The sequence below is a fragment of the Dendrobates tinctorius genome, unplaced genomic scaffold (assembly GCF_039654945.1).
Source record: "Dendrobates tinctorius isolate UK_male_01 unplaced genomic scaffold, ASM3965494v1 ptg000059l, whole genome shotgun sequence".
Classification (NCBI taxonomy): Eukaryota; Metazoa; Chordata; class Amphibia; order Anura; family Dendrobatidae; genus Dendrobates; species Dendrobates tinctorius.
In genome coordinates, this window is record NW_027361727.1 from 6,606,035 (window position 1) to 6,631,242 (window position 25,208).

At 44.9% G+C, this 25,208-nt stretch overlaps 1 protein-coding gene across 6 annotated transcripts in view; it reads right to left on the minus strand.

The window, feature by feature from the left end:
- MICAL2 (microtubule associated monooxygenase, calponin and LIM domain containing 2) overlaps positions 1-25,208 on the minus strand; it is a 318,733-nt gene that overhangs the window by 284,194 nt on the left and 9,331 nt on the right. For 5 of the 6 annotated variants that reach the window (XM_073578366.1, XM_073578365.1, XM_073578369.1 and 2 more), the window contains exon 1: positions 12,657-12,801. The gene's annotated coding sequence lies outside the window, so the exon portion shown is untranslated. Of the gene's footprint in view, positions 1-12,656; positions 12,802-21,829; positions 21,932-25,208 lie in introns of those variants that run through there. The other variant, XM_073578364.1, reaches the window with a different exon arrangement.

Here is a 25,208-nt window from a genome sequence, read left to right on the forward strand (position 1 = left end):
TCAGATGTCATCCGAGTGTAGCCTGATGATTTCCTCATACTCATTGACTTGCATGGCCAAGTGCGATCCAAATATCGGATCAAACACTGGCATGTATCGATTTTTTTCTTCTGTCTGATTTGGTCTGAGCAAAAAATCTGACATGTACAGTATATGGCCCTAGAGAATAACATTGGTCAGAGTGTGATCATATGTTTTGTTGGATCGCACTCAAACCGAAAATATGGCCATGAGCACAAGGCCATAGGCTGCACAACTGCCTAAGAAGACCTGAACAAACTGACCCTCATGTAAATCATATCTATAGTTAGGCTGTGTGCACACGCTGCGGATTCTGCTGCGGATCCGCAGCGGATTTGGCCCTGCGGATCCGCAGCAGCTTTTGCTGTGGTGTACAGTACCATTATTCCCTATGGGAATGAAAAACCGCTGTGCAGACGCTGCGGAATTTTCCGCGCGGATTTTGCTGCGGTTTCAAATTCGCAGAAAGAATTGCATGTCAATTCTTTCTGCGGATTCCGCAGCGGTTTACCATCTCCTCCATTGTGCAGATGATAAATCGCAGGGCAAAACCGCAGAGCAATCCGCAGATAAACCGCAGGTCTTTTAACCTGCAGATTTTTCTGCGGATTTTGCAAAATCCGCGCGGATGAATCCGCAGCAGAATCCACAGCGTGTGCACACAGCCTAAGCAGCCATAAACATTCACTTTTTCGTGGAGAATCCATACATATCCCATTGAGAGTCCTCAGTGGTTGATACCTTTTAATGGCTAACTGAAAAGATGGTAACACATTTTGCAAACTTTTGAGACTACTCAGGTCTCTTCATCAGGCAAAGACTAATAGAACATCTGAAGAATCACATATTTTGTATTAGTCTCTGCCTGATGAAGAGACCCGAGTAGTCTGGAAAGCTTGCAATGTGTTACCAACTTACCATCTTTTCATTTAACCATTAAAAGGTATCAACCACTGAGGACTCTCCGCTCTGAATATTTTTCTATCTACTGGCTAACACGGTACAAAGATATACATCTTTCCTATACATATCCCATTGGCCGGCATGGCCAATCGATTCTACGAGGACTGTATCTTGTACACTAGAACTTGGGGTGCACACTATATCCCGTGTATACAGGGCAGACTTAATCCAATCAATTTGTCATGGTATGTGCACAAGTATTAAATCCCTAGAAAGCAGATCTGCCCAGCAGAGAACATCTATGAAGAGCGTATGAATGGCACATTATAGAGTCATGAGATACGACATTGCTTCGCTCGCAGCTCATAAGCGTATTATGGAGGGGAATTCTTGAGATAACTTTGAAACAAAACACACAGGGTAAAGAACTGTGCCGTATGAACCAAAAACTTTTCCCAAGAGGCCTGTAAGTGAAAGTGGTGGTTGTTATCCAGCTGTCCATCCCAAAAAATGTGCCAGAAAAACAGAATCAAGGGCATATATACCTCTATTTAAGAATATTTTCCATGCAGAAGTTTTAGAAAGCTGGGTGACAACTCCTGAGGGTTGTAATGATAGTCATATCGTTAGCTGCACTACAGAAGTCTAAGGCTATTTTGACATACAGTTTTTTGAGGCCGAAAAGTTCGACGAGACTATTTCAGAAAGATCCCGCCTGAAAAAGCACTGGCGAAACACTCAAACAAATGAACATGTCATTTCTATGTAAAAATGACTCCATGTTCATACGTTAAGTCTTTTAGCCGTTTCAGGTTTCCAAAGACAGCAAGCGGTTACAAAGAAAGTGACCCGACCATTCTTTTTGGCATCATCCACTCTGAAGACGTTCTGTACTTTACAATACAAGACAATGGAAAGTCTAAAAAGACACAATGAAGACGGCCAGGTGTCTTTTTGTGCATTTTGCTTGAAAAACATCTAGCGGTTTCTTTCTTCATTGTTAAATGGAGTAAAAAAACAATTGTATAGAAAACACCATTAAAAAAAAAGACACAAAAAAACACTGAGAACAAGCAAAAAAAAAAAAAACCGCCAGTAGTCAAAATTGCTGAAATAAGTGCTCAAGAATCGACCCAAAAGAAAAAAAAAAAAGCTAAAAAAGACATTTCAAAACAAAAAGTGTTTTCTGATGAGTCTTCCTCTTGAAAAACTTGGCGGATCAACCTGCTTGAAGAAAATGTCAAGTGCTCATACCCTAAAAAGTTTTGGAAGAGTTTATTCCTTGACGTATTTTCTTGTGGTTTTTTTGATTCGACGGTGCCAAATTTGGAGCGGATTCCATCAGGATAAAACTCTTCGAACAATCTCTGTGTGAACATGGCATATGGCCCATGATCAGGTTCACGCAAAGTATTTTGAAGGTAACTTCGGAATTGATACATTCCAAGATCATCCTAAATAAATACTGCAAAAGCGCTCTTCCAATTCATTTCTAAGGGAAATCCACACTGCTGATCAGTTTTTGTAGCATTTTTTCCTTCTTTGAAAAGTATCTGGTGTAAAAAAAAAAAGTGTGTCTCACTTTGCACAACTCCGTCAGGATCATTTTGCAGCGGGTAATTTATTGGGTTATTATTAACTTGTTACTCTGTAATGTCAGAGATGACAGATGTCACACACTTCCCAGCAGAGCTGTTCCCCCATATGGAAGATACACAGCACCGAGCAATGTGCGACCCCGAAAACCGGGGACGTGATATACAAGGAAGTTACTCATAGTGATATCAGAGAATACCAAGGAACGTGAGGAGTCGATCAACAGAGCTGTCACTCAATGAGATCAGAGCAATCACACAATTAGAAGAGACCAGTCATTCAATGACATCACAGCTGTCAAACACTGAGATCACAACAGTCCATCAAAGAGATCAGAGAGATCGGGCAATAAGATCACAGCAATCGCTCAATGACATCATAACAATTGATTAATGAGATAAGAGCAGTCACTCAATGACATAACAGAAGCGAAGTCCATCAAGGAGATCAGAGAAGACACTCAATGAGAAGAGAATCATTCTTTGACATCACAACTGTCACTCAATAAGATCACAGCAATCTACTATATAATTGTCTAATTCTGTCTGTCTGTCTGTAATGGAAATCCTGCCTTGCTGATTGGTCGCGGCCTAACTGCCGCGACCAATCAGCGACAGTTGCTTAGTCGTCGCGGTAACACGGCTGCATCGCTTATTGTACAGGCACATTACAGCCGTTAAAGGCATCACTGCTGCGTCGCTCATTACACAGGCACAGTCCTGTACATATTCTAGAGTACAATACATTAGGTAACAGCAGAAAAGTGACTGCAGCTCTGGGTGTAACTGAAGTACAATACATTAGGTAACAGCAGAACAGTGACTGCAGCTCTGGGCGTAACTTGCGTACAATACATTAGGTAACAGCAGAAAAGTGACTGCAGCTCTGGGTGTAACTGGAGTACAATACATTAGGTAAGCTCTGAACAGTGACTGCAGCTCTGGCTGTAACAGGAGTATAATACATTAGGTAAGACCAGAACAGTGACTGCAGCTCTGGGTGTAACTTGCGTACAATACATTAGGTAACAGCAGAAAAGTGAATGCAGCTCTGGGTGTAACTGGAGTACACTACATTAGGTAACAGCAGAACAGTGACTGCAGCTCTGGGCGTAACTTGCGTACAATACATTAGGTAACAGCAGAAAAGTGACTGCAGCTCTGGGTGTAACTGGAGTACAATACATTAGGTAAGCTCTGAACAGTGACTGCAGCTCTGGCTGTAACAGGAGTATAATACATTAGGTAAGAGCAGAACAGTGACTGCAGCTCTGGGTGTAACTGGACTACAATACATTAGGTAAGATCTGAACAGTGACTGCAGCTCTGGGTGTAGCTTGAGTACAATACATTTGGTAAGATCTGAACAGTGAATGCAGCTCTGGCTGTAACAGGAATATAATGCATTAGGTAAGAGCAGAATGGTGACTGCAGCTCTGGGTGTAACTAGACTACAATACATTAGGTAAAACCAGAACAGTGACTGCAGCTCTGGGAGTAACTGGAGTACAATACATTAGATAACAGCAGAACAGGGACAGCAGCTCTGGGTGTAACAGGAGTATATTAGGTAAAAACAGAACAGTGACTGCAGCTCTGGGTGTAACTTGAGTACAATACATTTGGTAAGATCTGAACAGTGACTGCAGCTCTGGCTGTAACAGGAGTATAATACATTAGGTAAGAGCAGAACGGTGACTGCAGCTCTGGGTGTAACTGGACTACAATACATTAGGTAAAAGCAGAACAGTAACTGCAGCTCTGGGAGTAACTGGAGTACAATACATTAGATAACAGCAGAACAGTGACAGTAGCCCTGGGTGTAACTGGAGTACACTACATTAGGTAACAGCAGAACAGTGACTGCAGATCTGGGTGTAACTGGAGTACACTACATTAGGCAACAGCAGAACAGTGACTGCAGCTCTGGGTGTAACAGGAGTACATTAGGTAACAGCAGAACAGTGACTGCAGCTCTGTGTGTAACTTGCGTACAATACATTAGGTAACAGCAGAAAAGTGACTGCAGCTCTGGGTGTAACTGGAGTACACTACATTAGGTAACAGCAGAACAGTGACTGCAGCTCTGGGCGTAACTTGCGTACAATACATTAGGTAACAGCAGAAAAGTGACTGCAGCTCTGGGTGTAACTGGAGTACAATACATTAGGTAAGCTCTGAACAGTGACTGCAGCTCTGGCTGTAACAGGAGTATAATACATTAGGTAAGAGCAGAACAGTGACTGCAGCTCTGGGTGTAACTGGACTACAATACATTAGGTAAGATCTGAACAGTGACTGCAGCTCTGGGTGTAGCTTGAGTACAATACATTTGGTAAGATCTGAACAGTGACTGCAGCTCTGGCTGTAACAGGAATATAATGCATTAGGTAAGAGCAGAATGGTGACTGCAGCTCTGGGTGTAACTAGACTACAATACATTAGGTAAAACCAGAACAGTGACTGCAGCTCTGGGAGTAACTGGAGTACAATACATTAGATAACAGCAGAACAGTGACAGCAGCTCTGGGTGTAACAGGAGTATATTAGGTAAAAACAGAACAGTGACTGCAGCTCTGGGTGTAACTTGAGTACAATACATTTGGTAAGATCTGAACAGTGACTGCAGCTCTGACTGTAACAGGAGTATAATACATTAGGTAAGAGCAGAACGGTGACTACAGCTCTAGGTGTAACTTGAGTACAATACATTTGGTAAGATCTGAACAGTGACTGCAGCTCTGGCTGTAACAGGAGTATAATACATTAGGTAAGAGCAGAACGGTGACTGCAGCTCTGGGTGTAACTGGACTACAATACATTAGGTAAAAGCAGAACAGTAACTGCAGCTCTAGGAGTAACTGGAGTACAATACATTAGATAACAGCAGAACAGTGACAGTAGCCCTGGGTGTAACTGGAGTACACTACATTAGGTAACAGCAGAACAGTGACTGCAGATCTGGGTGTAACTGGAGTACACTACATTAGGCAACAGCAGAACAGTGACTGCAGCTCTGGGTGTAACAGGAGTACATTAGGTAACAGCAGAACAGTAACTGCAGCTCTGGGTGTAACAGGAGTACATTAGGTAACAGCAGAACAGTGACTGCAGCTCTGGGTGTAACTTGAGTACAATACATTTGGTAAGAGCAGAACAGTGACTGCAGCTCTGGGTGTAACAGGAGTACATTAGGTAACAGCAGAACAGTGACTGCAGCTCTGGGTGTAACTTGCGTACAATACATTAGATAAGAGCAGAACAGTGACTGCAGCTCTGGGTGTAACTTGAGTACAATACATTTGGTAAGATCTGAACAGTGACTGCAGCTCTGGCTGTAACAGGAGTATAATACATTAGGTAAGAGCAGAACGGTGACTGCAGCTCTGGGTGTAACTGGACTACAATACATTAGGTAAAAGCAGAACAATAACTGCAGCTCTGGGAGTAACTGGAGTACAATACATTAGATAACAGCAGAACAGTGACAGCAGCTCTGGGTGTAACTGGAGTACAATACATTAGGTAACAGCAGAACAATGACTGCAGCTCTGGCTGTAACTGGAGTACAATACATTAGGTAAGAGCAGAACAGTGACAGCAGCTCCGGGTGTAACAGGAGTATAATACACTAGATGGTGGCCCGATTCTATCGCATCAGGTATTCTAGAGTCTCTGTTAAAATAAAAAATATATACTCACCTTCCGATGGCCCCTGGACTCTGTCCCGCCTCTCACCACGTTCCCGGCATCTTCCAGTCCCAGTAATGGTTAGCGAGAAGGGCTGGAGATGACGTCACTCTCACGTGAGTGCGACGTCATCAGCGGTGTTTCGCGCAAAGCATTACTGGGACCGGAAGATGCCGGGAGCATGGAGAGGAGAGAAAGAGTCCGGGGGCCGTCGGAAGGTGAGTATATAACTATTTTTTACTTTAACAGAGACTCTAGAATACCCGATGCGATAGAATCGGGCCACCATCTAATCATTCAATAAGATCGGAGAATTAATTCAATGAGATCAAATCAGTCACTTAGTGACATCTCAGGACTTATTAAATGAGACTTTATCAATTGTTTACTGACATCTGTCATGCTGTGAGTGTTCCGTCCCTAGAACTAGGGCCCTAACTATCCCTGCTCCCAAAGGTACCTCTAAAGGTGAGAAGGTTTGGGCCAACAGCCTTACTGTTTTCCTGTTATTCCCTAAGCTGTCCCCTCTCCTTTCCCCACGAGGTCCAGGACAGAAATGCTGGTGTATTAACACATAAGACAGACAGGGATAACAAAAAGCAAAAAACACACAAACGTAGAGAAGTATATAGGGAGAGATAGGAGTGTACCAACCAAATGGGAATAGGACAATGAAGAACGCATACACCCAAAAACAGCCTGCAACAATCTTCAGTAGCAACAATGATCTCCAATTCAGCACAGCATCTCCAAGAAGTTAGGAAGCAAAGCTTTCACTAGCAAGGAAGAGAAAGTCTGGCCAGGTTTTATAGGGAGAGGAAATGTCCAGATAAGAAGCAGCTGAAATGAAAATGCATGTTTCTGACCAGCATAGAAAGTGTCATTAAGCTCTTCAGAACCAAGGGAAACCAAATCTATTAAATATGGGACACAAACACACAGACTAAAGGAAAATCTGCAATTCACAATACATAGTGATCTTCTAACCCCAGATCTCCCAGGAGTCTGTGACACACTAGTGACAGCATGAAAAAGGAGGAAAAGAGGTGTGCAAAACTGGACGCGATCAACCCCAAAATCAGAAAAAATGGGATAAATAATAATAATAGTGACAACATCACAGCAGTTGCTCAATTACATCACTTCAGTCACGCCACAATATTGGAGCAGTACTCAATGACATCAGAGCAGGTTCTCATTGATCTCAAAACAAACAACCAATGAGATCAAAGTGATCACAGAATGACATTAGAGCAGTTACTCAATGGCACTGCATCTGTTTCCTAATAACATCACACCAATCAATCAATGACATCACCGTAGTCAGTCAATAAAATTAGAGCAATCTCGCCATAAGAAAAGAAGAAGTCACTGAATAAGAACAGGCTAGAGCAGTCAGTCATGGAGATCACAGCAGTCCCTTAAAGTAAAAGCACACAAAAAGTTTTGCTCGGGATTTTATGCACCAAATCGGCACTGAAAACTGCATCAACAAATGCACCAAACTTTATGGGTGTTACATTTTGATTTTGTTCCAAGTTTCATTCCATGTATTGCAAAGGGAGAAATTCACAATGAAGGAGTTGACATGCTGCGGATTTCATAGCGAGATTTTTGAAATGTTATTGAGTACAGTTTCACACATAATATGACTATGAGGCTGTTGAATTCGACTCATGAAGATCCGCTGCGGGCCCAGAGATTGAGGTCCATGCTATGGATGTTGGTTGTGTGAAACCACCTTTGCTTTGCTGGTACGTTGTAATAGTAGGGATGTAATGAATGCAAATCCATGCTGAAAATCCACACTGAATACGCATGGTGTGCATTCACCCAGAGGGCTCGTGCAGATAACCGTATAACTTGGACGAATGTTATCCGTGGCTTGGACAGATAGTACTCACCCCATGTTATTTTATGGGGCTGTGGACATGTCCGATTTTTATCTCGGTCCAAGGAAAAAAAAAAAAAAAAATCGCAGTATGCACTATTGGCCTCTGAGAATCGGACATCACTCGCCCATTCAACTCTATGGGTCCATGTAAAAAATTGGAGCACACTTGGATGACATCCGAGTGGGGTGTGATTTTCACAGACTGACATTATAGAGGTGGTGAATTTTGTTTTCTCTCTCCACATATGGTAAAATTGGATCTTAGGCTAGTTTCAAACTAGCGCTTTTGAGCGCAGCGACGGCCTGCGCACGGCCGCCGCTAAGCCGCGCCTCCGCCGGTAGCTCCGCCTACTGGCGCATGATGTTGCATGCGTCCTGCGTCCCCTATCTTTCTCACTGGGGGCGCAGGCCGTGCGCAGTATGCGTTTGGCGGCGCATGCGCCTTTTTGACGGTGCGCCGAGCGCAACCAAACTGCAGCAGGTTGCGTTTGGCGCAGGTCGGCGCACCGTCAAAAGGACGCATGCGCCGCCAAACGCATACTGCGCACGGCCTGCGCCCCCAGTGATAAAGATAGGGGACGCAGGACGCATGCAGCATCATGCGACGGTAGGCGGAGCTACCGGCGGAGGCGCGGCAGGGGGCGGGGCTTAGCGGCGGCTGTGCGCAGGCCGTCGCTGCGCTCAAAAGCGCTAGTGTGAAACTAGCCTTACTCTGATCAAATTAGAGTGTGATTAGCACAATTGGACCGATTTTCTCAGACGTGGAGAAAACAGTCGGGCGACCCTGGACTTTAGAGCGGTCAATTATATCAGAGCAATTCAACACTGACATCACAACGGTCAATCAATGAGATCAGAGCAGATAGCAATCAATGACATCACCGCGGTTGTTCAATGAGCTCAGACAGAGTTGTGCAACCTGGAGAGTGTTAAATCCACAAATACAATTAATGAATGATTTATCAGGATCTGAATGACACCTGGGAACCAGATCCTACAAACACGGCGGCTGCTGACAAGTTTGGGATAGTCTTTCGAGCATGTCTCAGCAACAAGGCTCCAGCTGCAGATCCATTACACCGAACAGAACTCCGAGTCTTCCTTCTTCTGTGGTCACATATTAGGGAGTTGCATATGTAACGGTTCCCTTTTAGGCTATGTGCACACGGAAATTTCCGTGGCAATTCCGCAACTCCTTGCCGCGGGAAACACGCATGCGGAATTCGCATGCGTATTCCAGTTAAACACTAGCATTTCCCAAGCGATCTGTAGCATCGCTTGGAGAACTGATTGACAGGTTGGTCGCACTCGTCAAACATAGTGTCTGACAAGTGTGACCAACTTTTTACTATTGAGGCTGCCTATGCGGCATCAGTAGTAAAAAGATCTAATGTTAAAAATAATTTTAAAAAAATCGTGATATTCTCACCTTCCGGCATCCCCCGCACCCATCGCGGTCCTTAGCGATGCTCCCGGCAACTCCCGTTCCCAGCGATGCCTTGCGACAATGACCCCAGATGACGTAGCATCACGCGAGACCGCTACGTCATCACAGGTCATTGTCGCAAGGCATCGCTGGGAACGGGAGTTGCCGGGAGCATCGGTAAGGACCGCGATGGGTGCGGGGAACGCCGGAAGGTGAGAATATCACTGTTTTATTTTAATTCTATTTTTACAGGGATATGGTACCCAGGGCCTGGAGGACAGTCTCCTCTCCTCCGGACCGTGGGTACCATCCACACATGATCCGCTTACTTTGTGCATGGTGGGCACAGCCACATGCGGGAAGCAAAGCGGAACAATGCATTCCTATGTGTGCGTAATCGCTGCGATTCTGCACAAAGAATGAGCATGCTGCGTATTCTTCCGCAATGCGATTCCGCTGCAGAAAAATACACAGCATTAGCACAGCATTGCGGAATGCCATTGAATTCAATGGGTTGCGTTATGTAAGCGTTTTAACGGCGAAAAAACGCGGCAAAAACCCTTATAATCCGCAACGTGGGCACACAGCCTTATACCCTCTTATCAAAATCTTTCCCTTTACATGCAGAAGTGATCCCATAAGAGACTTGTAGAGAGATGCAAGGAATTTAAATCCCCCACCACCATACCGTGCAGATAGGTCAGCACCAGACATACTGCTGCCGTTTATGGCAGTCTGTATTCAGTTGTGTCTATGTAGCTGCAGAAAATAATACACGTACTATGGATATAAAAGCAGTAAAGAGCCGAAGCCCCAGAGCTTACAATCTAAGTGATGCATATAGTGACCGACAGGACAAGGAGTATACAGCCCCTTTAAATGAGGCTCCAATCACAGTCCCTATATCTGATACAGATCCCATTATGAATGCCCCCTTCCACCCATCCCTAACAATGTATCACAGAGAACTAGGATGCAACAACATTATATAACTATGTACATATACAGTATATTTATATATATCTCAAGATAGCTGCTATAACATAGGCTCAGAATCCACAATAACATACAACACGAGTGCTGTGCAATAAGTGTAGGAATGCAGTGACTTATGTGCCCCAGCAATGACCCTATAGAGCAACCTAATATTATAACACACCTGCTATGACATAGGGTTACAGCGTCTGTAAATATTTAATAATATAACAGATGCACTAATAATGCTCCATAATCATACAGCAGCGCCAGAGCACGGCTTTAACGTGCAGTGATGACCACACATAACCTATGACTTACACTTTATATCATAAGGATGGGTTATAATGAGTCTCTACATCATTAATATATGACGATCACATACAGTAGCTGCTATAACATGGGTTTAATGGCTAATCATGACCGTGTATAACATAGCTGTCAACTCATAGGGTTACAATGGCTTCTAAGATAGCTGATATAACATAGGTTTATTGAGAAAATATATATTTTAGCTTCTATATCAGAGGGTTGGGTAATAATGAAAAAGTAAATAATCAATTTTATTCTATAGCTGCTGTAACATGGGTTTAATATGTGACGAGGACCATATATAATAGCTGCAATATCATAGGCTTACTATGATAACATAGCTGCTATAACATGGGTTTTCATTTGTAATGATGATGACCATACATAAAGAATAGCTGCTATGACATAGGTTTAAGGGGGTAAAGATTACTATATATGACAGCTGCTATAACAGAGGGATACTGTAATGACCCAAAACAATGTATATTATAACACAGGCTGCTAAAACAAAGGGATAGGAAATAATGACCTTACACAAAATACATTATAATATAGCTGCTATTACATAGGGTTAGGATGTGGAGATCTTAAATAGTATACATTATAACATAGCTGCTATAACATAAGGAAAGGATGTAAAGACCTTGAGGGATGTATTTCATAACCTAGCTGCTATAACATAGGATTAGGATGTAATGACCTTACACAATATACATTATAGCATAGCTGCTATAACCTACTGATAGGATGTAATAAGTCTTACCTTACACAATGTATATTATAACACAGCTGCTATAACATAGGGAAATGATGTAAAGACCTCGCAGAATGTATTTTTATAACCTAGCTGCTATAACATAGGGTTAGGATGTAATAATGATTTCACACAATGTATTCTACAACCTAGCTGATATAACACAGGGATAGGATGCAGTAATTTGACACAGTCTATTCTATAACCTAGCTGCTATAACATAGGTTTAGGATGTAGTGATCATACACAAAGTACATTATAACCTAGCTGCTATAACATAGGATGTAGTGATCTTACATAGTGTACATTATAACCTAACTGTTATAACATAGGGATAGGATGTAATGATCTTACACAATATACATTATAACCTGGCTGCTATAACATAGGGACAGGATGTAGTGATCATACACAAAGTACATTATAAGATAGCTGCTATAACATAGGCATAGGATGTAAAGATCTTACACAATGTATTCTATAACCTAGCTGCTATAACATAGGCATAGTATGTAGTGATCATACACAGTGTACATTATAACCTAGCTGCTATAACATAGGGACAGGATGTAGTGATCATACACAAAGTACATTATAAGATAGCTGCTATAACATAGGCATAGGATGTAATGATCTTACACAATGTATTCTATAACCTAGCTGCTATAACATAGGCATAGGATGTAGTGATCATACACAAAGTACATTATAACCTAGCTGCTATAACATAGGCATAGGATGTAATGATCTTACACAATGTATTCTATAATCTAGCTGCTATAACTTAGGGATAGGATGTAGTGATCATACAGTGTACATTATAACCTAACTGTTATAACATAGGCATAGGATGTAATGATCTTACACAATGGATTCTATAACCTGGGTGCTATAACTTAGTGATCTTACAAAGTGAACATTATAACACAGCTGCTATAACATAGGGATAGAGGCTAGGACAGGACTTCTGAGCTGTATGGGAGGTCAGTGCCTCCTGTTGGCTCTGTCACTCGCTGTCACATCCAGGACTTGTCTCTAACTACACAGGAACAGGACAGACAAGCTGAGAGATCCGCAGGTCCTTACCATGAGATGAGTGCAGAGCCCCATAACAAGGGGGCGCAGGGGGCTCAGCAGGGGGTCATAGTGTCAGCGCAGAGGGGGACAGATCTCCAGCAGGCAGTGCAGGCAGTCTGACAGCTCCGCTCACATTGCTGGAACTCCAGGGACAGAGTGCAAAGGGCGTGTCCTGCCGGGGTGACTGACAGCTCACAGGATCCGCCCACTCAGCGCTGGGCCGTGGGAAGGGCGTGTCCTGCCGGGGTGACTGACAGCTCACAGGATCCGCCCACTCAGCGCTGGGCCGTGGGAAGGGCGTGTCCTGCCGGGGTGACTGACAGCTCACAGGATCCGCCCACTCAGCAAGCTGCTGTCAGGGACTGCAGTGACACCTCCCAGCAGACCTGAGCTGTCACAGAGGATGTCCCCATCCTGACATGTCTGTGACACTGCCGGTATAAATGCTAATGTCAGCCAGGGGGTGAAAGACTGACTGATCTCTGACACTGGATCACAGGCTTAGATACCTCTGCTCAGTAGTCTGTATCACACATTAGGAGCTTAGATACTGCAGCTTGGCAGACAGTGTCACACATGATATGCTTAGATACAGACTCTCAGCCGACAATATCACACTCATAAAAGACTTAGCTACAGCAGTTCAACAGATAGTTCACACATTATAACTTGAGACATGTAGCTCAGCAGCCAGTATCACACTCACACATGATAGGCTTAGATACAATAGCTCAGCAGCCGGTATCACACATCATAGGCTTAGATACAATAGCTCAGCAGCCGGTATCACACATCATAGGCTTAGATACAATAGCTCAGCAGCCAGTATCACACATCATAGGCTTAGATACAATGGCTCAGCAGCCGGTACCACACTCACACATGATAGGCTTAGATACAATAGCTCAGCAGCCGCTTTCACACATCATAGGCTTAGATACAATAGCTCAGCAGCCGGTATCACACATCATAGGCTTAGATACAATAGCTCAGCAGCCAGTATCACACATCATAGGCTTAGATACAATGGCTCAGCAGCCGGTACCACACTCACACATGATAGGCTTAGATACAATAGCTCAGCAGCCGCTTTCACACATCATAGGCTTAGATACAATAGCTCAGCAGCCGGTATCACACATGATAGGCTTAGATACAATAGCTCAGCAGCCAGTATCACACATGATAGGCTTAGATACAATAGCTCAGCAGCCAGTATCACACATGATAGGCTTAGATACAATAGCTCAGCAGCCAGTATCACACATGATAGGCTTAGATACAATAGCTCAGCAGCCAGTATCACACATGATAGGCTTAGATACAATAGCTCAGCAGCCAGTATCACACATGATAGGCGTAGATACAATAGCTCAGCAGCCAGTATCACACATGATAGGCTTAGATACAATAGCTCAGCAGCCAGTATCACACATGATAGGCATAGATACAATAGCTCAGCAGCCGGTATCACACATCATAGGCTTAGATACAATAGCTCAGCAGCCGGTATCACACATCATAGGTGTAGATACAATAGCTCAGCAGCCAGTATCACACATCATAGGCTTAGATACAATAGCTCAGCAGCCGGTATCACACATCATAGGCTTAGATACAATAGCTCAGCAGCCAGTATCACACATCATAGGCTTAGATACAATGGCTCAGCAGCCGGTACCACACTCACACATGATAGGCTTAGATACAATAGCTCAGCAGCCAGTATCACACATGATAGGCTTAGATACAATAGCTCAGCAGCCAGTATCACACATGATAGGCTTAGATACAATAGCTCAGCAGCCAGTATCACACATGATAGGCTTAGATACAATAGCTCAGCAGCCAGTATCACACATGATAGGCGTAGATACAATAGCTCAGCAGCCAGTATCACACACGATAGGCGTAGATACAATAGCTCAGCAGCCAGTATCACACATGATAGGCTTAGATACAATAGCTCAGCAGCCTGTATCACACATCATAGGCTTAGATGCAATAGCTCAGCAGCCGGTATCACACATGCCAGGCTTAGATACAATAGCTCAGAAGCCGGTATCACACATCATAGGCTTAGATGCAATAGTTCAGCAGCCAGTATCACACATGCCAGGCTTAGATACAATAGCTCAGCAGCCGGTATCACACATCATAGGCTTAGATACAATAGCTCAGCAGCTGGTATCACACATGCCAGGCTTAGATACAATAGCTCAGCAGCCAGTATCACATATGATAGGCTTAGATGCAATAGCTCAGCAGCCGGTATCACACATGCCAGGCTTAGATACAATAGCTCAGCAGCTGGTATCACACATGCCAGGCTTAGATACAATAGCTCAGCAGCCGGTATCACACATGCCAGGCTTAGATACAATAGCTCAGCAGCCGGTGTCACACATGCCAGGCTTAGATACAATAGCTCAGCAGCCGGTATCACACATCATAGGCTTAGATGCAATAGCTCAGCAGCCAGTATCACACATGCCAGGCTTAGATACAATAGCTCAGCAGCCGGTATCACACATGCCAGACTTAGATACAATAGCTCAGCAGCCAGTATCACCCATCATAGGCTTAGATGCAATAGTGCAGCAGCCGTATCACACATGCCAGGCTTAGATACAATAGCTCAGCAGCCGGTATCACACATCATAGGCTTAGATACAATAGCTCAGCAGCCAGTATCACACATGCCAGGCTTAGATACAATAGCTCAGCAGCCAGTATCACACATCATAGGCTTATATGCAATAGCTCAGCAGCCGGTATCACACATGCCAGGCTTAGATACAATAGCTCAGCAGCCGGTATCACACATCATAGGCTTAGATACAATAGCTCAGCAGCCGGTATCACACATGCCAGGCTTAGATACAATAGCTCAGCAGCCGGTATCACACATGCCAGGCTTAGATACAATAGCTCAGCAGCCGGTATCACACATCATAGGCTTAGATGCAATAGTTCAGCAGCCGGTATCACACATGCCAGGCTTAGATACAATAGCTCAGCAGCCGGTATCACACATGCCAGGCTTAGATACAATAGCTCAGCAGCCGGTATCACACATCATAGGCTTAGATACAATAGCTCAGCAGCCGGTATCACACATGATAGGCTTAGATACAATAGCTCAGCAGCCGGTATCACACATGATAGGCTTAGATACAATAGCTCAGCAGCCGGTATCACACATCATAGGCTTAGATACAATAGGTCAGCAGCCAGTATCACACATGCCAGGCTTAGATGCAATAGCTCAGCAGCCGGTATCACACATGATAGGCTTAGATACAATAGCTCAGCAGCCGGTATCACACATCATAGGCTTAGATACAATAGCTCAGCAGCCGGTATCACACATGCCAGGCTTAGATACAATAGCTCAGCAGCCGGTATCACACATCATAGGCTTAGATACAATAGCTCAGCAGCCGGTATCACACATGATAGGCTTAGATACAATAGCTCAGCAGCCGGTATCACACATGATAGGCTTAGATACAATAGCTCAGCAGCCGGTATCACACATCATAGGCTTAGATACAATAGGTCAGCAGCCAGTATCACACATGCCAGGCTTAGATGCAATAGCTCAGCAGCCGGTATCACACATGATAGGCTTAGATACAATAGCTCAGCAGCCGGTATCACACATCATAGGCTTAGATACAATAGCTCAGCAGCCGGTATCACACATCATAGGCTTAGATACAATAGCTCAGCAGCCGGTATCACACATGATAGGCTTAGATACAATAGCTCAGCAGCCGGTATCACACATCATAGGCTTAGATACAATAGGTCAGCAGCTGGCATCACACAGGACAGGCTTAGATACAGCTGGTTTCTCCGCTCACCCGGCATGACGTTGACTATTACTACCAGGTCACAACAGGACGATCCCCAGCGATGACCGCTCTGATTCGGATCTGCAGGATTATTTTTTTTAGTCTCTTTCTGTTTTTGCGCTTTAATAACCACAAATTCTGATGTGTTTCCATTTCCCTCGTTGAATTGTGACTAATTCTGAGTAATTTCCTACTGCAACCGAATATCCTCTGAGTATTCCCTGATAAATATAGGTAACAAGTAGTGATGACCTGTGGGGGCAACGACGCGATCCCTGGAGGCTGTGCGGGGTCTACTATAGGGCGAAATACAATTTATTCATAATCTAAGAATTGTGTCGCAGGTCAGATATTTGTATTTCTTTGATCCCAAATTTCTGCCCTGTCTGTAAAACATGCAGGTTTTTTTTATTGTACATTGAAACATTTTTATAATTCATCACTAGTTAATCACGCCTGGCACCCCGTTAACCCCTTCAGTCCCAGAGGCATAGCAAAAATCAAGAACCAGAGGGGATGTCTAGTATCAACTGCCAGCAACAATGCAGGAGTTTATTTCCATGTGATAGTCATTACCCCGTATAATCGTCCGGGCAATTACTTAAATCTATTGTGTTTATATTTGGGTTTGCCCATACACATGCCGAAACGCGTTTAATCTGGGCGGGTGCAGGAGACACAGTGACGGATGTGCGTTCATGTATATTTTATCTCAGGTCACCGGATGAAGTTTGATCTTTACTACCTAAGTTTTGTAACCTTACACATTAGATAAAAGTCAGTTGAGACCAACTTTTTTGAATGGATCTTCTAACCATCTAATGTGCATGGGGTCCTTCAGTCATCAGATCATTTTGTTTAGTGGGATGATGAGCCATTATCAGGTGATTCGAGCAGCGGCTCTTACAAAAGTTAATGTTGGACCCCAAATGCTCACAAATTGCACCATCACACAGAAACATTTCAGTTATATTTACATGCCCCGAGTTCAGGCCGTTAAACGGGCGCGATCGACAACATTCAAGTTGTTCAACGCTTGTTTCCACACCGGCTAAGGAAGAATGATGGGCACATAACAATCGCTAGTAGATCAATGTGTCCATATACAGTATCATGTTATCAGCAGCATATCTGCAGTTTACACCGGAGATGTGCTGCTGAGAACAATGATTTTTGTTCCGGAATAAACAACCCAATCACTTGATAAATAGGCAGCATTTTGCTTGTTTAGTATAATACACCCATAGTCCTCCGCATAGTATAATGCACCACATAGTCCTACATATAGTTTAATACACACCCCATAGTTCTCCGTATAGTATAATACACTCCCCATAGTCCTTCATACAGTATAATGCATCCTACAGTCCTCCATATAGTTTAATGCACCCCATATTCCTCCATATAGTACAATGCACTCCCCATAGTATAATGCGCTCCGTAGTCCTTCATATAGTATAATGCATTTCCCATAGTCCTCCATACAGCATAATGCACCCCATAGTCGTTGATAGAGTATAATGCAGCACCCATATATTACATATTGTATAATGCACTCCCTTTAGTCCGGTGTGAGTATAATGCAGCCCCCATATAGTATCATGCAGCCCCATATAGCAAGGGTCCCCAACTCCAGTCCTCAAGGCCCACCAACAGATCATGTCTTCAGGATTTCCTTAGTATTGCTCAGGTGATAATTGCATCACCTGTGCAATACAAAGGAAATCCTGAAAACACGATCTGTTAGTGGGTCTTGAGGACTGGAGTTGGGGAACCCTGCCATATAGTATAATGCAGCACCAATATAGTATAATGCAGCCCCATATAGCATAATATAGCCCCCATATAGTATAATCCACACCCCATATTCCTCCAGTACAATGGCCAGTAAGTAACGTACTCACTGTTTTTAAAAAAAACAAAACAGTCACCTTTCCCCTTTCCCCAACTGCTCCAGTCTCTGCAGCACGTCTCCTCAGCAGGTCCACTGACCGGCACAGCGTGATGCAATGGAGTAACGTCATTGCACCCATTGCGTCAGACATTAGATGCAGAGGAGGAATGATGGGAGAGGATGCTTCCTCCTCAATCATTGCTTTCCACAGTTGAATGTGTGATGCTGGGCGCAGGGGGGGGGGCGCACCGGTGCTGGCATCGGGCCCCCCTAACTCACAGGTCCCATAGCGACATCACTGCATGTAGCTATTAGCGGTGGGGCCCTTGGGCAAATGCCTAGTTTGCCCGGCCCTAACGCTGGCCCTACCCTAGCGCAGAGGTAAAACTGTCATTGCTAGCAGCATCGGAGCGCACACTGTTCAGACTATGCCTCTCGTCTGAATGGTCAATCTGTAAGAGCGCATAGCTTCCAGGGCTAGAAGGAAGCTGGGAGGTTGAAGAGTGGTGTGCTCAGGAGAAAAGACGAGCACCCCTCCTTTAAACCTTTGTTGTGTGATACAGTTTCAGAAAACCACACCACATTGTACCTCCCCATCATCCCTCTGGGCAATATTAACATGGAGAGCAGAGGTTGCAGGTGCATCTTGTCCCTTAAGCCTAAAAGGTCTTTTTACTCTATATGAGGAGACCAATACTGCAAATTATTCTATATAGTAATTAGTTACAAATTTAGCACTGGATCTTTTAAAGGGAATCTGTCAACACAAAATTCCCTTTCTAAAGCCTGTTTGACACATGTTTTTCAGACAGAACACATACCCATTATAGTCTATGGGGCAGTTCACATTTTCGTAGTTTTTTGTATTCTGAGCGTCCGCAAAATAATACCAGAGACATGTCCGATTTTGATCCAAATCATGGATTAAACCCACCCATTCAAATTACTGGGTGCATAAAAAAAATGGATCGCTCACGGATACCATGTTTTTTACTCCTTAATTGGTAGGAGAAGCGTGGATTTTTTTGCCAAGCTAGCAGTAAAAAATTGACATACAAACAATAAAATTGGATCTGGCACACTGATGAAAATGTTTGGTTATTTTTTACATAAGCAATAAAAAAATGGACATTTGAATGGGACCTTAGTAATGACAAAGTAGTAAGTACCTGTAATGACTTTTGCAATGATGTTAAAGTGACAGGTAGTATGCCGCTATAGGAACCGACAAATGGCACTTGATTATCTCCAATGGGTTGCAATTCACCATGACCGATCCTACATCATTTGTCAGGGGGAAGTTGGGAGACCCCCCCCCATACATAAATAAGTTATTATCACCTATCTTATAAGTTAATGATCAGTGGAAATTCAACGACTGGGACCCTCCCTCATCATTCAGCAGATCGGGAAACTTTTATCCCCGATGGACAACTCATTCCAAGATGTTGCAGCAGGTCAGACGCCCGCCTGCTGCTCCATTAATTTCTAATGGGGCTCCTGGAAAAAGCTGAGTGCAGCTCTTGGCAGCCCCATAAAGCATGAATGGAGCGGTGTTTGAGCATCTGCACTACTCCTCCATTCTATTGGGAATAAAAGAGACCTGTTCTGCCGATTGACGCTGGTCCCAGTGGTCGGACCCCCAACAATCAACAAGTTATCACCTATGCTGTGGACACGTAATAATTTGTTTTCACTGGACATTTCCTTTAAGTCTACAGCTGGCTTCACATTATACTGACGTGTATCCTAGCTCATCATTTGTGATGCTGGCTGCTGAGACACTGTATCTAAGGCTATTTTTACATCTGAGCTGTTACTTCACAATGAGCGTCCATCGGGGTTCCTGTAAGTTTTGGTGACCATGATAGTGCAGCATGCCAAAAATGGGCCCATTAGACACCATTTAGATCTGTCATAGGACACATACAGCGCAGCATCGTTGCTCCATTATAAATAGAAGCCATGACGGTGGTGGGATCACCGCCTAAGCCTTTCCTGTACCATGTCAGACTGCCACGCAGCACTACAGTCCCCATCATGGATCACAATTATCTCCTGGGACAATCCTGAAAACCTGGGAGTGCCCCTGGAGATGAGGGACACCTAATGACTGATAATGAATTTTGGAATGCTGAACAGGGCAGAGGCCCGGCTTATCAAGTCAAGCAAGACCTTACACAGATGTGGGCACGTCCACAAGCGCATAATATTCTGCTGTTCCCATAATCTGATATTATTCATGTTAAGGTACCTACCTAAGCATGTGAAAGAATTAACAAATTATTAAAGTGTCTACTGGAACAAATAAAGTTTATAAAAAAAAAAAAAATTCAAGTTTATTTTTGAGATAATAGAGTAGCCAATCAGATTTCAGCTTTGATTATTCAACACCAGGGAAGAAAATGAAAGTAATGATCTGATTGGTTGCTAAGGGCAACTCCTTCACTCTTGTTTATCCAGTCTACCCAGATGAGGCCTACTAGTGTGTGCGCATATACTGTGCGCCTTTCAATAAACTTTATTTATAAAATACTTGTGACAATTTAAAGATTTAAATCACATTTAATAGAACATGACTTATATTAAAGGAAACCTATCACATGAAAAATCTCTATTGACCTGCTGCTATAGGGTTAATCTGCAGGTTAATAGCGTTCTGAAACTGCACGCAGCCCGCACTTAGTGCCACGCTGCCGGAAGGAAATGCACTTTTTTCCCCCCCGACACCGTTCAGGTTTCAGTTATAGGGGCAGCACCTGCGCAGTTTCAGTCACCGCTCTGTGTATAGAGAGCAGCTGGTGTAACCGTGCCCCCGGTCCTGACTGACAGCAGCTCACCTTAGGGTATGTTTCCACGGTCCGTAACAGCAGCGCTCCGTCCAAAGCGCTGCCGGCTTTTGCATGCGCGGTGATTCCACATATGTTCATTGAACACATGCGGACTCACCGCATCCTATACATAGGACAGTGATATTTATTTTGCTGAGACTAGAAAGACGCGCCGCATGTGCGTATACGCGGGTCTGCCACCTGCGTCTTTGAACGCATAGTGGAGATGGGATTTCATAAAATCCCATCCACTATGCTGTAACATCTGGATGCAACATGCAGCAAATACTGAACGTGGAAACATAATTTTAGAGCCAGAGAGGACAAAAACAGAAGAGGCCCCAGTGAAAGAACAATATATAGGCCCTTTTCAGTCCAATAGTTTATCACAATGCACAGTTCCAGATGCTTAACTCTTAGGCCCCTGAGCAGTTGCACCAATGTAATGTCCGCCCCTGTATTATATATAAAATTGTACAGACGACTTTTGCAAACTCTCATTATCATCAAATACAGGATTAAAAGGAAAGTAAACACCTTTATATACTGTAGATAACACGGGATCCACCATTCTTAATAAGAGATGTCACATCTCACCTCCTCCTCCTCCTGTACAATGACTGATAACACCTCTATATACAGTAGATAACACAGGATCCACCATTCACAATACACAAAGTCATAGCTCATGTCTTCCACCTGTAGAATGAATGACAACATTATATACAGTAGATAGCACAGGATCAACTATTCACAATACGTGATATCACAGTTCACCTCCTCCCCTTGTAAAATGACTGATAACACTTCTATATACAGTAGATAACACAAGATCCACCATTCACAATAGGTGATATGACAACTCACCTCCTTCTCAACTACATTTAGCAAGATTAGAGCATGTTCATGTGGCGCCCCACAGAGGTACTGCACCTTCTCCTAAGGTGTGGTGCCCCACCATCCAGGTAAGGTGGGACCTCCTGACCACACTCCACACCTGCATTCCACACACAAGATAGTTCAGTGGGGCCACCTAACAGCTTCAGGCTGGGGGGTTAGCAGAGCACCCCTCGTGGAACCCTGCTTCGTAACACGAGATGTGCTGGGAGGCGGGTGGAGTGAGATGATACAAAAGAGTGGGAAGAGTGAGAGTTAGAAGCTAGTCGGTTGGTTAGGCTATGTTCACACGTTGCGGATTCCGCTGCGGTTTTTTCCGCGCGGAAACGCAGGTAAAACCGCAGGTAAAGTGACCTGCGGTTTTCCTGCGTTTTGGTCTGCGGTTTTGCCCTGCGGTTTCACACCTCTACTATGGTAGAGGTATGAAACCGCTGCGGAAACCGCACAAACAATTGACATGCTGCGGTTTGTAAACCGCAGCAAAACCGCGCGGAAAAAACCGCACCGTCAGCACAGCGTTTTTGAAACCCCATAGGGTTTCATTGTAATGTACTTGGTCAGCGGAACTGCTGCGTTTCTGCAGCGGCAAAACCGCTGCGGAAACGCAGCAGAAACCGCACCGTGTGCACACGCTGCGGAATCCGCTGCGGATTAATCCGCACGGATTTTGCAAAAACCGCAGATAATCCGCAGGTCCAAAGACCTGCGGATTATCTGCGGTTTTGCCTGCGGTTTGGTCCTGCGGATTCACTATCTCCACAATGGTGGAGATAAGAACCCGCAGCGGTTTCCGCAGAAAGAATTGACATGCAATTCTTTCTGCAGATTCAAAACTGCAGCAAATCCGAGCGTTTTTTTCCGCAGCGTCGGCACAGCGTTTTTTTTTTCCCATTCAAATGAATGGTACTGTACAACGCAGCTAAAACTGCTGCGTGTCCGCAGCGGCCAAAACCGCTGCGGAAACGCAGCGGAATCCGCAGCGTGTGCACACAGCCTTAGGAGAGAGAAGATGGGTGTCTGAGGGACGTGCTGCAGCAGGTCCCAGTGATCTGGGCTGCTGGCACGAGAAAGACCAGAGAAAGAGACTGATAAGATTGATAACCTAACCTTCCAGAATAAAGATAGAACAGATCGGAACGAAGGAGAATAGAAGGACGGTGGGAAGCAGGTTGAGAAAGAGAGAGAACCCTTCCAGTCCAGAGAGCGCAAAGGCCGGGGCCCGGTCCCCGAGGTTGATTGGATCTTTATGTCCGGCAACAGACACCGGAGGAGTAGTGAGCCGCTAACGCCTTGCTCCCATCATAGACTCGGGACACAACAGCAACTGAATAGAGAGCCAGGACGCAGAGAGGAGTCCCCGAAGCAGGTTACAGCTGTCTGTCATACTAGTAAAGACTAGGAACACCTAGAGAGAGGCATTCCAGGGTAACAAAGTACTGGAGTGCTTTGCACCTAAAGGCGCATTGGAGGAGTCGTTCAGTAAGGTACATGTCGGCGGAGTGTGGAAGGGAGAATCCTATCCTGCCTGGAGGTTGGCTGGAGCCCTGACCTGGAGAACACAGTACGGAGGCAGTCAGTTGTGTGAACTGCAAACAGTGAGTAAAGCTTTGGAACCGCATACTCGGGTGTTCTCCAGTTATTCCAGCACCACTACACCTGGGTACCAGCCTCCATACCATTCTGCGCCTCTCCTCATCCATTGCACCTACACTGCCCTGGGACTACAGCTCTACCTGTGGGGAGCTACACCATCTTTGCTGCACCACACCATCAGTCCCAGCGGATCTGCATGCAGCGTTGGCTCAACATCTTACTTGCCAAACACCACGGGTGGCATCACGAACTATTCATATAAACTTTAACACCATTAGCATCACCGCCATTGATATTGGGCGCCCAGGGCCATGGACCGGGTCACCGCTGCTGTGACACACATTCCCGCCTTGACACCGGCCCGGCACCGAGTACCCCACTGCCCTGGGTGTGCGAGGGCGACCCATTCATATAATGCTTCAATGTAGATAACTAGGGTTCTGAGTCAGTCTATAGCTGCTAATATGAATAACAGAAAGTAGCAATTAGTGATCAGCGAACATACTTGGACAAGGTGTTATCTGAGCATGTTCGGCTGCTAACCGAGTGTCTTCGGTGTGCTCGAATAATATGGAATATGTTCGAGTCCCCGCAGCTCAGGGCCGGCGTTAGGGGCAGGCAGACCAGGCAACTGCCTAGGGCCCCCGCTCCTCCAGGGGCCCCCAGCCAGCGGCACATCACACAGCCGCTATGGGGCCCCTGTGAGGCAGGGGGGCCCGTCTGCCCCCAGCGCCAACTTCCGCCGCCGCCGCATTGAAGGAGGCAGTGATGGAGGAGAGAGTGTCAGCTGATGCTCCCTCTCCCATCATTCCCCGCTCTGCCTCTGACACAGCGGGGGCGCGATGACATCATCATGCTCTCACTGTGTGCCAGACAGAGCAGGAGGAGAAAGGAGCAGCCAGCAGCGCAGGCACGAGGAGAAGGTATTACACCGTTCTGGGGGCTATATACCATGCTGAGCTGTATTACACCATTCTGGGGGGGGCTATATACCATGCTGGGCTGTATCATACCATGCTGGGGGCTATATACCATGCTGGGCTGTATTACACCATTCTGGGGGGGCTATATACCATGCTGGGCTGTATTATACCGTTGCAGGGCTATATTATACCATTCTGGGGGGCTATATACCATGCTGGGCTGTATTATACCATTCTGGGGGACTATATACCATGCTGGGCTGTATTATACCATGCTGGGGGGGCTATATACCATGCTGGGCTGTATTATACCATTCTGGGGGACTATATACCATGCTGGGCTGTATTATACCATGCTGGGGAGGGCTATATACCATGCTGGGCTGTATTATACCATGCTGGGGGGCTATATACCATGCTGGGCTGTATTATACCATTCTGGGGGACTATATACCATGCTGGGCTGTATTATACCATGCTGGGGAGGGCTATATACCATGCTGGGGGGGGCTATATACCATGCTGGGCTGTATTATACCATGCTGGGGGGCTATATACCATGC